Source organism: Anabrus simplex, chromosome 2 (assembly GCF_040414725.1).
Source record: "Anabrus simplex isolate iqAnaSimp1 chromosome 2, ASM4041472v1, whole genome shotgun sequence".
NCBI classification, from domain to species: domain Eukaryota; kingdom Metazoa; phylum Arthropoda; class Insecta; order Orthoptera; family Tettigoniidae; genus Anabrus; species Anabrus simplex.
Window position 1 is genome coordinate 16,554,648 of NC_090266.1, and position 12,235 is coordinate 16,566,882.

At 43.1% G+C, this 12,235-nt stretch overlaps 1 protein-coding gene across 3 annotated transcripts in view; it reads right to left on the reverse strand.

The window, feature by feature from the left end:
* LOC136864954 (neuropilin-1a) overlaps nucleotides 1-12,235 on the reverse strand; it is a 458,189-nt gene that overhangs the window by 392,330 nt on the left and 53,624 nt on the right. The gene's annotated exons all lie outside the window — the stretch shown is intronic.

Below are 12,235 nucleotides of genomic sequence, written 5' to 3' on the forward strand. Positions count from 1 at the left end.
CGTCTAGGAAAGAACCTTTGTTTAGAATATCTAATACCTCAAGATCTTGATTTATTTCAGTAAAGTTGTGCTTAAATTCTTTTATATGCAGGCCGACCGCGGAAAAACGGTTGTGTTTTATGGCATTGACATGTTCTGCATATCTGATTTTTAGGCTGCGTCCTGTTTGCCCTAGGTAAGAACTTTTGCAGTCTTGGCAAGAAAACCTATACACACCTGATTTAGAAAAAGGACTACTTTTATTTATTGATGAAGAGTTGTGTAGGATCTCTGTGCTTCTATTGTCAGTACGAAAGGCTATTTTAACGTTGTGTTTTTTAAGAACGTTAGTGACGTTGTAAATTTCTTTATTGAAGGTAAATGTGGAAAACGTGGCAGTGCTAGTATTGTCTTTTATTAGGGTGGTTTTTGGGCGGTGTCTGAATTTATTGATTATTCTTTCAATAAAGGTTTCATTATATCCATTAAATTTTGCTATAGAGCGAATGGTGTTCAGTTTTTTATTTAAGTTTTTTCTGGACATCGGAATTTTGAATGCTCGGTCTACTAAGCTATTATATGTAGCCGCTTTGTGTGTTTGGGGTTGTAGTGAGTCATGTCTTATAGTAGTGGCCGTTTCAGTGGGCTTTCTATAGATACTGTATGTGAACGAAGAGGGGTGCCTATTGATTGTTAGGTCTAGAAAGTTGATGGAGTTGTTTATCTCTGATTCTAAGGTAAATTTAATGTCATGATCAATGTTATTAAGGTTTTTGCGGGTGGATGGCGCGTCTATGGAGCGTTCATCTAGGATTATAAATGTGTCATCTACGTACCTAGCCCAGAATTGGATATTAGCAAATTTGATGTTATTGTCGATGGCGGTGTGCTCTAGGAAATCAAGGTAGATCTCTGCTAAAATTCCTGAGGCTGGTGAACCCATAGCCAAACCATCTTGTTTGTAAATGATCTTATCGAATGTGAAATAGTTATTGTTAATTAGTAATCTTAATATGGTCATAAAGTCTTGAACTTCTAGTTTACTTAGTTGATTGTTAGCAAGTAAGTTCTTTTCGATAATCGGGAATAATGAGTTGGTTTTTATACTGGGATACATGTTGACTATATCAAAGGAGTGCATTGAATGATATGTTTGAAGTTTGAAACTGTTTAGTTTGTTCACTAATTCTACAGTGTTCCTGATGGATTTATTTGATGATAATTTATAATGTTTATTAAGAAATTGTTGGATAAATTGAGATAATTTATATAAGGGGCTTGGTCTGTAGTTTATTATGGGTCGAATAGGGACACCGGTTTTGTGGATTTTGGGTAGTGCTTTAGCTGTTGGTAGACCTGGGTTCATAGTAATTAACTTTTGTTTTTCTTGCTCAGTGAGGAGAAAAGATGTGCTTTTTAGAATTTGTTTCAATTGCCTTTGAATTGATTGTGTTGGGTCCTTCTTAACTATCGAAAAGGAGTCATTATCTAATAAATTTTTGGTTTTTGGAATGTAATCTGTTTTATCCATAATGACTGTTGTGTTGCCTTTGTCGGCCTTTGTAATGATGAGTTGGTTGTCTTTGACTTTCTTTTTAAGATTGAGAATTTGTTTTCTTTCAGTAAGCGAATCTTTGTTGATTTTGGTGATAGGGGACGCGGTGCGATTTTTTGAGAAAAAACTTTTGTTTGATTGCTTTTTACGACCATTCTGAGTTCGTCTTGTAGGTCATATGGCATTTTGCTGATAGCAACTTCTGATTCAACTACGAGTTTGGAGGCTGTAAGGGCCGAGTTGAAACAGGGCCAGTTGTGCTTTGGACCTTTCGAAAGAATTCTTATATCGTCCTCATCTAAGTTGGTGGTGGAAAGATTAATTACTGGTGGGTGGAATTGTTGTAGAGTGTCATTAGCGAGTTTAGGCTTGCTGTTAGGTTTTGGAGGGGAGTTGATGTGATTTACCTTATTTTTAAGTGCTTCAAGTTTTCTCTCTAGTGTTATCTGTTTTTTGGACAAAATATTGAACAACTTGATTTGGACTTCGTCTTGAAAAAGATTCCACTGAGCACTTGTAAGTAAGTTGGCTGCCTCTAAGTGAGTTTCATATAAGCGATGATTTAAAAACGACTTTTTCTTATAGAGAAATTTTAGTTCATTTTCTAACCAAAGTTTGGTTGTCCTAACCTGAACATCCTGTTGATGGGGAGGAACGAAACGTTGTTTCGTGACGCTTTTCAAAAAAATTGGGGTTAAATTCCTTGTAATGCACTGTTTGATAAATGCTATATCCTTGCCTATTTTCCCAATTTTGATTTTTAAGCCCAAGTAATGATAGGCTACCGACTTTGCCTGGTTGGCTGCTATCTAGGAACTTGGCGGAGCAGTGATCAACAATTCGTCTACACTCCTTGCTTTAAGCCAGTGTGTTATCTAGGAACTTGGCAAAGCCGCGATTATGGTACGACGTACAGTTGGTATACCCTTCTTCTCTTAAGCCAGTGAGTTATCTGGGAACTTGGCAGAGTCGTGATCTGCAGCTGGTCTCCTACTTGCTTTAAACCAGTGTGTTATCTAGGAACTTGGTAGAGCCGTGATCTGCAGCTGGTGAGTCCTACTCGCATTACGCCAGTGTGTTATCTAGGAAAGTTTCAGAGCCGTGATCCACAGTTCGTCAGACCTTCTTGCTTTCAGCCAGTGTGTTATCTAGGAACTTGGCAGAGCTGTGATCTACAGTTGGTCTGACTTTCTTGCTTTAAGCCAGTGTGTTATCTAGGAAAATGGCACAGCCGTGATCTACAGTTGGTCTACCCTTCTTTCTTTCGGCCAGTGTGTATTCTAAGAACTTTGCAGAGCCGTGATCTACAATTGGTCAAATATCTTTGTTTTAAGCCAGTGTGTTATCTAGGAACTTGCCAGAGACGTGGTCTACAGTTGGTCTACCCTTCTTGCTTTCAGCATTTGTGTTATCTGGGAATTTGGCAGACCCGTGATCTAGATTTGGTCTACCCTTCTTCCTTTCAGCAAGTGTGTTATCTAGGAATTTGTTACAACCATGATATACACTTTGGCTACACTTCATGCCTTCAGCTAGTGCGTTATCTAGGAAAGTGGCGGAGCCGTAATCGACAGTTGGTCTACATATATTCATTTGAACCAATGTGTTATCTAGGAAATTGGCAGAGCCGTGATCTACAGTGTGTCTACACTCCGTGCTTTCAGCCAGTGTGTTTTCCCGGAACATGACAGAGCCGTGATCGACAGTCAGTCTACCCTTCTTGTTTTCTGCCAGTGTCTGTTCCAAGAACTTGGCACGCCCGTGATCTACGATTGGTCTACCGTTCTTGCTATCATTCAGTGTGTTATCTGGGAACATGGCAGAGCCGTAAACTACAGTTGGTCTACCCTTCTTGCATTCATTAAGTGTGTAATCTTGAAACTAGGCAGAGCAGTGATCTACAGTTGCTCCACCCTTCTTGCTTTAAGCCAGTGTGTTATCTACGAACTTGGAACAGCCGTGATCTACAATTGATTTACCATTTTCGCTTTAAGAAATTGTGTTGTCTAGGAACTTGGCAGAGCCGTTATATGCAGTTTGTTTACCCTTCTTGTTTAAGGCATTGTGTTATGTAGCAACTTGGAATAGCCGTGATCTACAGTTGGTGCTCTTTTCTTGTTTTAGGGCAGTTTTTTTATGTAGTAACTCGGCAGATCCCTGTTCTGCAGTTGGCCTATCCTGTTTGCTTTAAGCCAGTGTGTTATCTAGGAACTTTCCAGAGAGGTGGTCTACAGTTGGTCTACCCTTCTTGCCTTAAGCCAGTGAGTTATCTAGGAATATGTCTGAGCCGTGATTTACAGTTGATCTGCGCTCCTGGATTTTAAGCCAGTGTGCTATATGGGAACTGGGCAAAGCCGCGATCTAAGGTTCGTCCATCCTTCTCGCTTTTAGGCAGTGTATTAACTAGCATCCTGGCAGAGCCGTGATCTACATTTGGTCTACGCTTCCTGCTTTCATCCAATGTCTTATCTAGAAACTTGGCAGAGCCGTGATCTACAGTTGGTCTGTCCTACATTCTTTAAGCCAGTGTGTTATCTAGTAACATTCCGAAGCCGTAGCTACAGTGTTATCTAGGAACTTGGCAGAAACGTGATCTACAGTTGGTCTGACTTTCTTGCTTTAAGCTAGTGTGTTATCTCAGAACATGGCAGAGCCGTGATCTACTGTCGGTCGACAATTCTCGCTTTATGCCAGTGTGTTATCTAGGAAAATGGCATAGCCGTGATTTACAGTTGGTCTGCCCTTCTTGCTTACAGGCTGTGTGGTATCTCGGAGAGTGGCAGGGCCGTGGTCTACAGATGGTCTACACTCCTTGCCTGCAGCCATTTGGCTGTCTAGGAATTTGGCAGAGAAGTGATCTACAGTCGGTCTACACTCCTTGCTTTCTGCCAGTGTCCTTTCTAGGAATTTGGCAGAGCCGTGATTATGGTACGACCTAGAGTTTTCCTATCCTTCTTCTTTCAGTCAGTGCGTTATCTAGGAATTTGACAGAGCCGTGGTTCTACAGTTGGCCGGACCTTCTTGCTTTAAGCCAGAGTGTTATCTACGAAATTGGTAGAGCCGTAATTTACAGCCGGTCTGTCCTACTTGCTTTAAGCTAGTGTGTTATCTAGGAACATGTCAGAGCCGTGATTTGCAGTTGGTCTACGATTCCTGCTTTAAGCCTGTGAGTTATCTACGAACTTGTTGAGCAGTGATCTAGAGTTACCTAAGCTTCTTGCTTTCAGCCAGTACTTATCTAGCATCCTGGCATAGACGTGATCTACAGTCGGTCTACAATTCTTGCTTTAAGCCAGTGTGTTATCTAGAAAAATGGCAGAGCCGTGATCTACAGTTTGTCTACCCTTCTTGCTTTCAGCCAGTGTGTTATCTAGGAACTTGGCAGTGCCCTGATCTACAGTAGGTCAACCCTTCTTGCTTTTAACCAGTGTCTCATCTAGGAAATTAGCAGATCCGTGATTATGGTACATCCTAGATTTGCTCCACCTTTCTTGGTTTCAGGCACGGTGGTATCTAAGAAGTCAGCAGAGCCGTTATCTGCAGTAGGTCTACACTTCTTGCTTTAAGCCAGTGTGCTATCTAGAAAATTGGCAGACCCGTGATCTACAGCAGGTCAACACTTCTTGCTCTTAACCAGGGTCTCATCTAGGAAATTAGCAGAGCCGTGATTATGGTACATCCTAGGGTTGTTCCACCCTTCTTGGTTTCAGGCACTGTGGTATCTAGGAAATTTGCAGAGCCGTGATCTGTAGTTGGTCTACACTACTTGCTTTCAACCAGTGCGTTAAATAGGAATTTGGCAGAGCCGCGATTACGGTTCGCCCGACAGTTGGCCTACGCTTCTTGCCTTAAGCCAGTGCGTTATCCAGAAACTTGGCAGAGCCCAGAGTATGATACGACCTACAGTTCATCTACCATTCTTGCATTCATCCATCGTGTTATCTAGGAACATGGCATGGCCGTGATCTAGAGGAAGTCTACCCTTCTTGCTTAAGCCAGTGCGTTATCTAGGAACTTGGCAGAGCCGTGATTATGGTACGACCAAGAATTGATCTACCCTACTTACTTTAAGCCAGTCTGTTATCAACGAACTTGGAAAAGCCATGATCTATTGGTTTACACTTGTTCCTTTAAGAAATTGTGTTATCTAGGAACTTGGCAAAGCCGTGATGTAGAGTTGATGTTCACTTCTTGCTTTAAGCCTTTTTTATGTAGTAACTCGGCAGAGCCTTCTTCTACAGTTGGCCTACCCTGTTTGCTTCAAGCCAGTGTGTTACCTAGGAACTTTCCAGAGAGGTGGTCCACAGTTGGTCTACCCTTCTTGCCTTAAGCCAGTGTGTAATCTAGGAACTTGGCAGAGGCTTGAACTAGATTTGGTCTACCCGTCTTGCTTTAAGCCAGTGTGCTACTTAGCAACTTGGCAGAGCCGTGATCTACAATTTGTCTACCATTCTTTCTTTAAGCCAGTGTGCTATCTAAGAACTTGGCAAAACCGCGATTACGGTACGAGGTACAGTTGGCCTACTGTTCTTCACATAAGCCAGTGTGTTATCTGGGAAATTGGCAGATTCGCGATCTACAGTTGATATACGCTCCTGGCTTTTAAACCAGTGTGTTTTCTAGGAAATTGGCAAAGCCCTAATTATGGTACTTCCTACAGTTGGTCTACCTTTCTTGATTTAAGCCAGTGTTATGCAGGAACATAGTAGAGCCGTGATCTAGAGTTGGTCTAATCTTCTTGCTTTCAGCCAGTGTGCTATCTAGGAATTCGCAGATCCGCGATTATGGTACGCCTTAGAGTTCGCCTACCCCTCTTCTTTCAGTCAGTGCGTTATCTGAGAATTTGACAGAGCCGTGATCTACAGTTGGTCTACCCTTTTTCCTTTCAGCCCGTGTGTTATCTCTGAACGTGGAAGAGCCGTAATCTACAGTTGGTCTACCCCTCTTGCTTACAGGCAGTGTTTTATCTGGGAAAATGGCAGAGCCGCGATCTACAGTTGGTCTACCGTTCTTGCTTACAGGCAGTGTTTTATCTCGGAAAATGGCACAGCCGTGATCTACAGTTCGTCTACCCTTCTTGCTTTAAGCCAGTGTGTTATCTAGGAACTTGGCAGAGACGTGGTCTACAGTCGGTCTACCCTTCTTGCCTTAAGTCAGTGTGTTATCTGAGAACTTGGAAGAGGCGTGATCTACAATTGGTTTACCCGTGTTGTTTTAAGAAATAGCGTTATCTAGGAACTTGGCAGAGCCGTGATCTACAGTTGGTTTACCCTTCTTGTTTAACCCAGTGTGTTATGTAGGAACTTGGCAGAGCAGTAATCTACATTTGGTGTACACTTCTTGCTTTAAGCCAGTTTTTTGTGTAGTAACTCGGCAGAGCCTTGTTCTACACTAGGCCTACCCTGTTTGCTTTATGTCAGTGTATTATCTAGGAACTTAGCAGTGCCGTGGTCTACAGTTGGTCTGTCTTTCTTGCTTTAAGCCAGTGTGTTATCTAGTAATATTCCAAAGCCGTAGCCACTGTGTTATCCAGGAACTTGGCAGAGCCGTGATCTACAGTTGGTCTACCCCTCTTGCTTTAAGCCAGTGTGTTATCTAGGAACTTGGCAGAGCCTTGATCTGCAGTTGGTCTACACTTCTTGCTTTGAACCAGTGCGTTATCTAGGAACATGGCAGAACCGCGAGCATGGTACGCCTTACAGTTGGCCTACACTTCTTTCCTTAAGCCAGTATGTCATCTAGAAACTTGGCAGAGCCGTGATCTGCAGTAGGTCTACCCACCTTCCTTTCAGCTAGCATGTTACCTAGGAACTTGGCAGAGCCCAGATAATGATACGATCTACAGTTGATCTACCCTCCTTGCCTTCATCCAGTGTGTTATCTAGGAACTTGGCTGAGCCGTGATCTACAGTAGGTCTACCTTTCTTCTTTTCAGCCTGCGTGTAACCTAGGGTCTTGGCAGAGCCCTGATTATGGTACGACCTACAGTTGCTCTACCCTTCCTGGTTTCAGGCACTGTGATATCTAGGAATTCGGCAGAGACCTGATGTACAGTATCTCTGCCCTTCGTGGTTTCAGGCACTATGGTATATAGGAATTCGGCAGAGATGTGATATGCAGTTGGTCTACACGCCTTGCTTTCAGCCAGTGTGGTATATGGGAATTTACAGAGCCGCGATTATTGTACGCCCTAAGGTTGGCCTACTCTTCTGATTTCAGTCAGTGCATTATCTGGGAATTTGATAGAGCCGTGATCTACAGTTGGTGTAACCTTCTTGCTTTCAGCCCGTTTATCTCGGAACAGCCGTAATGTACAGTTGGTCTACCCTTCTTGTTTACAGGCAGTGTATTATCTCGGAAGATGGCAAAGCCGTGATCTACAGTTGGTCTACCCTTCTTGCTTTCAGCCAGTGTGTTATCTAGGAACTTGGCAGAGCCGTGATCTACAGGAGCTCAACCCTTCTTTCTTTTAGCCAGTGTCATATCTAGGAACTTGGCAGAGCTGCGATTGTGGTACATCTTACAGTTGCTCTACCCTTGTTGGATTCAGGCACGGTGGTATCTAGGAATTTGGCAGAGCCGTGATCTGCAGTCGGTCTACACTTCTTGCTCTCAACCAGTGCCATATCTAGGAAATTGGCAGAGCCGCGATTATGGTACGCCCTACAGTTGGCCTACACTTCTTGCCTTAAGCCAGTGTGTTATCAAGAAAATTTGCAGAGCCGTGATCTACAGTAGGTCAACCCTTCTTCTTTTTAACCAGTGTCTCATCTAGGAAATTTGCAGAGCCGTGATGTGCTGTTCGTCTACACTTCTTGCTTTCAACCAGTGCGTTACCTAGGAACTTGGCAGAACCGTGATTATGGTAGGATCTAGTGTTGGTCTACCCTTCTGGCACTCAGCCACTGTGTTCTCTAGAAACTTGGCAGAGCCGTGATTATGGTACGACCAAGAATTGTTCTACACTTCTTACTTTAAGCCAGTGTGTGTTCTAGGAACTTGGCACAGACGTGACCTATAGTTGCTGTACTTTCTTGCTTTCAGGCCGTGTGTTATCTAGGAACACTGAAGAGTGTTCAGCGAGATTTGTTCTACCCTTCTTGATTCCAGCCAGTATTTTATGTAGGAACAACGCGGAGCCGTGATCTAAGATTGTTTTACCCATCTGGCATTCAGCCAGTGTGTTTTCTACAAACCTGGCAAAGCCGTAATTAAGGTACGACCAAGAATTTATCTACCTTACTTTAAGCCAGTGTGTTATCTAGGAACTTGGCACAGCCGTGATGTACAATTGTTCTACGCTTCTTGCTTTAAGCCAGTGTGTTATCAACGAAATTGGAAAAGCCGTGATCTACAATTGGTTTACCCTTGTTGCTTTAAGAAATTGTGTTATCTAGGAACTTGGCAGAGCCGGATATACAGTTGGTGTTCACTTCTTGCTTTAAGCCAGTTTTTTATGTAGTAACTCGGCAGAGCCGTGTTCTACAGTTGGCCTACGCTGTTTGCTTCAAGCCAGCGTGTTACCTAGGAACTTTGCAGAGAGGTGGTTCAAAGTTGGTCTACACTTCTTGCCTTAAGCCAGTGTGTTATCTAGGGACATTGCAGAGCTGTGGACTAGAATTGGTCTACCCGTCTTGCTTTAAGCCAGCGTGCTATCTAAGACCTTGGAAAAACCGCGATAATGTTACGACGTACAGCTGGCCTACCCTTCTTCACATAAGCAGTGTGTTATGTAGGAAGTTGGCAGAGTCGTGATCTACAGTTGATATACGCTCCTGGCTTTTAAGCAAAGCCGTAATTATGGTACGACCTACAGTTGTTCTACCCTTCTTGCTTTAAGTAGGTGTGTATTCTAGGAAGTTGGCAGAGGCGTGACCTACGGTTGTTCTGCCGTTCTTGCTTTCATCCAGTGTGTTATCTAGGAACTTGGCAGAGCCGTGATTTGCAGGTTCTCTACGGTTCTTGCTTTAAGCCTATGTTATCTAGGAACATAGGAGAGCCGTGATGTAGAGTTGATCTGAGCTTCTTGTTTTCAGACACTGTGTTACCTAGGAACATTTCAAAGCCATAGCCAGTAGGTTTTCTAGCAACTTTGCAGAGTTGTGTACTACACTTGGTATGACTTTCTTACTTTAAGCCAGTGTTTTATGTAGGAACTAGGCAGAGACGTGATTTATAGTTGGTCTACACTCCTTGCCTTCAGCTAGTGTGCTATCTAGGAATTTGGCAGAGATGTGATCTACAGTTGATCGACACTCCGTGCTTTCAGCCAGTGTGCTATCTAGGAATTAGGCAAAGCTGTGATTATTGTACGACCGGCAGTTGGCGTACACTTCTTCCTTCAGTCAATGCGTTATCTCGGAACATGGGAGAGCCGTAATCTACAGCTGGTCTACCCTTCTTGCCTTCAGCCAGTGTGTTGTCCCTGAACATGGCTGAGCCGTGATCTACATTTTGTCTACCGTTCTTGCTCTCTGCCAGTGTCTATTCTAAGAACTTGGCAGAGACGTGATCTACGGTTGGTCTACCGTTCTTGCTATCATACAGTGTGTTATCTAGGAACTGGGCTTAGCCGTAAACTACAGTTGGTCTAGCCTTCTTGCATTCATTAAGTGTGCAATTTTGGAACTAGGCAGAGCCGTGATCTACAGTTGCTCCACCCTTCTTGCTTTAAGCCAGTGTGATATCTAGGAACTTGGCAGAGACGTTGTCTACAGTGATCTACCTTTCTTGCTTTAAACCAGTGTGTTATCTACGAACTTGGAAGAGCCGTGATCTACAATTGATTTACCCTTTTCGCTTTAAAATTTTGTGTTATCTATGAACTTGGCAGAGCCGTTATCTACAGTTTGTTTACCCTTCACTTTTAAGCCAGTCTGTTACGTAGGAACTTGGTATAGCCGTGATCTACAGTTGGTGCTCTTTTCTTGTTTTAGGAGAGATTTTTATGTAGTAACTCGGCACAGCCGTGTTGTACAGTTGGTCTCCCCTTCTTGCCTTAAGCCAGTGTGTTATCTAGGAAAATGGCAGAGCCGTGATCTACAGTCGGTCTACAATTCTTGTTTTAAGCCGTTGTGTTGTTTAGGAAAATGGCAGAGCCGTGATCTACAGTTGGTCTACCCTTCTTGCTTTCATCCCGTTTGTTATCTCGGAACATGTCAGAGCCGTAGTCTACAGTTGGTCTAAACTTCTTGCTTACAGGCAGTGTTTTATCTCGGAAAACTGCAAAGCCGTTATCTACAGTTGGTCTACCCTTCTTGCTTTCAGCCAGTGTGTTATCTAGGAACTTGGCAGAGCCATGATCTACAGTAGGTCAACCCTTCTTGCTTTTAGCCAGTGTCATATCCAGGAACTTGGCAGAGCCGCGATTATGGTACATCTTACAGTTGCTCTACACTTCTTGGTTTCAGGCCCGGTGGTAACTAGGAATTTGGCAGAGCCGTGATATGCAGTTGGTCTACACTTCTCGCTTTCAGCCAGTGTGTTATCTAAGAACTTGGCTGAGCCGTAATGTACAGTTGGGCTTCACTTCTGGCTTTCATTAAGTGTGTAACCTTGGAACTTGGCAGGGACGTGACCTACATTTGGTCTACCCTTCTTGCTTAAGCCAGTGTGTTATCTAGGAACTTAGCAGAGCCGTGATTATCGTAGGACCTAGAGTTGGTCTACCCTTCTGCAATTCAGCCAGTAAGTTCTCTAGCAAATTGGCAGAGCCTCGATTATGGTACGACCAAGTATTGATCTACCCTTCTTACTTTAAGCCAGTATGTTATCTAGGAACTTGGCACAGCCGTGACCTATAGTTGGTCTACTTTCTTTCTTTCAGGCAGTGTGTTATCTAGTAACTTGGCAGAGCCGTGATATACACTTGGTCTATACTTCCTGCTTTAAGCCAGTGTGTTATCTTGGAACTGGGCCGAGAAGAGATCTACAGATTGTCTACCATTCTTGCATCCAGCTAGTGTGTTATCTAGGAACACTGAAGAGCCGTGACCTAGATTAGTTCTACCATTCTTGCTTCCACCTAGTATCTTATGTAGGAACATGGTAGAGCCGTGATCTAAGATTGTTCTACCCTTCTGACATTCATCCAGTGTTTTCTCTAGAAACTTGGCAGAGCCGTGATTATGGTAGACCAAGAATTTATCAACCCTTCTTACTTTAAGCCAGTGTGTTATCTGGAAAGTTGGTACAGCCGTGATCTACAGTTGGTCTACCCTTCTTCAGTCAATCATTACCGATCTGCATTTAAGGCAGTCGCCCAGGTGGCAGATTCCCTATCTGTTTTTTCCTAGCCTTTTCCTAAATGATTTCAAATAAATTGGAAATTTATTGAACGAATCCCTGGTAAGTTCTTCCAATCCCTAACTCCCCTTCCTATAAATGAATATTTGCCCCAATTTGTCCTCTTCAATTCCAACTTTATCTTCATATTGTGATCTTTTCTACTTTTATAAACGCCACTCAAACTTATTCGAATACTATTGTCATTCCACGCCATCTCTCCGCTGACAGCTCGGAACATACCACTTAGTCGAGCAGCTCTTCTTCTTTCTCTCAATTCCTCCCAACCCAAACTTTTCCAAATAATTTTGTAACGCTACTCTTTTGTCGGAAATCGCCCAGAACAAATCGAGCTGCTTTTCTTTGGATTTTTTCCAATTATTGAATCAGGTAATCCTGGTGAGTGTCCCATACACT